This window comes from Chiloscyllium plagiosum, chromosome 34, assembly GCF_004010195.1.
Source record: "Chiloscyllium plagiosum isolate BGI_BamShark_2017 chromosome 34, ASM401019v2, whole genome shotgun sequence".
NCBI classification, from domain to species: domain Eukaryota; kingdom Metazoa; phylum Chordata; class Chondrichthyes; order Orectolobiformes; family Hemiscylliidae; genus Chiloscyllium; species Chiloscyllium plagiosum.
This window is the reverse complement of record NC_057743.1, coordinates 26,103,257-26,105,425: the sequence shown is the minus strand read 5'-3', so window position 1 is coordinate 26,105,425 and position 2,169 is coordinate 26,103,257.

The window sequence follows — 2,169 nt, the reverse complement described above, 5'->3', positions numbered from 1 at the left end:
CAGCAATAAAGTTTCAACTACTACAAACCGGTAACTACCTGGACTACACCCCCTCCCACCTAATATCCTGTCAGAACTCCATCCCATTCCGCCAATTCCTCTGCCGCATCTGGTCGGATAAGGAAACATTCCACTTGCGAGCATCCCAGATGTCCAGCTATTTCAAACGTGCCTTTCCTCCATCTGTCATCCAGAGAGTACTGCTCTAAACCCCCTCCAAATGCAATAAAGAGTCCGCCTTGTCCTCACCTACTACCCCACCAATCTCTGCATCCAACACATCATCCTTAGTCACTTCCACCAACTCCAACTAGACCCTACCACGAACATCTTCCCCTCCCCTAATACCTTCCCCGGCAACTGAAAAAGATGCAAAACCTGCCGGTAAACCACCTCCCTCACCTCCATCCAGGGCCACAAACAGTCCTTCCAGGTTAGACAGAGATTCGCTAGCCTCTCTTCCAACCTAGTTTACTGCATCCAGTGCTCCCGACGGGGAGCACTGCACTCTGCATCGGGGAGATCAAACATAAAATTACAGAACGGTTCACCGAGCATCTCAGCCGGGCCCACAGGGGCTGATTGGACCTCCCAGTCACCGCCGATTTAAATTCCTCTTCCCACTCCATTTCTGACATGACTATCCTTGGTCTCCTCCATTGGCACAACAAACCAAACTGCAAATTGGAGGAACCACACCATCTTCCACCGGGGTAGCCTACAGTCCGAAGGACTCAACATTGAGCTCTCCAATTTCAAATAACCTCCCTACTCATCCCCTGACTCCATTCCCAGCTGCACCGCTTCCTCCCTGCCACTAACCGGATTCATTCCTCCTATTGACCAATCAGGTTATGCTCTACCTGTATTCGAAGCTCCTTGGATGCTGCCTGAACTGCTGTGCTCTTCCAGCACCACTAATCCAGAATCTGGTTTCCAGCATCTGCAGTCATTGTTTCTACCTATCCCCACCTTAACTGCAGCTCTCCCTACACCCATCCCACCCCTGAAGAAGGGTTACACCTGAAGCCTGTCAACTTTGGATTCCAGCATCTGCAGCTTTATTGTCTCTAACCAAGACTCCTTCAACAGCACCTTCCAATCATCATTGAAACCCAACAGTGTGGAAATGTTTTGTCCAACAAGTCCATACAGACCCTCTGAAGAGTATCCCACCCAGATCCATTCCCCTACCCTATTATTTTACATTTCCCATGAATAATGCACCTAACTTACACATCCCTGAATACTATGGGCAATTTAGCATGGCAAATTCACAAAACATGCACAATCTTTGGACTGTGGGAGGAAACCAGAACACCTGGAGAAAACCCACACAGACACAGGGATAATGTACAAACTCCACACAGACAGTCACCCAAGGCTGGAATTGAACCCGGGTCCCTGATACTGAGAGGAAACAGTGCTGACCAATGAGCCACCGTGCTGCCCACAGGGTTCAATCTTGAACAACCAGAGGGGAAAAAAAAATACATGGAAACATCACTTCCACAAGTTCCTCCCCACTTCTCACTATCTTGACTGAAACTACATCACTATGCCATCACTAGATCAAAATCTTGAAATCCCTTCCTAGTAACACTATGGACTGCAGCAATTTGAGGCAGTAGCTCCCGCCAAATACCAACCAAATCTCAGATGGCGATGAAACAGACTATAGCCAGGAGGTGGAAGACTGGAAAAAATGGTGCATTGAGAACAACCTAGCTCTTAATGCCAGCAAAACAAAGGAACTCATTATTGACTTTCAGCAGGATGTTACTCATGCCCCTCTACACATTAACAGCACAGAGGTGGAACAGATGGCGAGTGTCAAGCTCCTGGGAGTGGTCATCCACAACAAGCTTTCTTGGACTCTTCATGTGGACGCACTGATTACAAAGGTGGAAGTGAGCACTGCAGCTGCTGGAATCAGAGTCTAGATTAGAGTAGTGCTGGAAAAGCACATGGACACCACCCATGCCCTCCACCTGCTCCATGATTTTCGCTTCCCCGGTCCCCAGCGCCTTATTTTCACCATGGACATCCAGTCCCTGTACACCTCCATCCCCCATCACGAAGGACTCAAAGCCCTCCGCTTCTTTCTTTCCCGCCGTACCGACCAGTACCCTTCCACTGACACCCTCCTTCGACTGACTGAACTGGCCC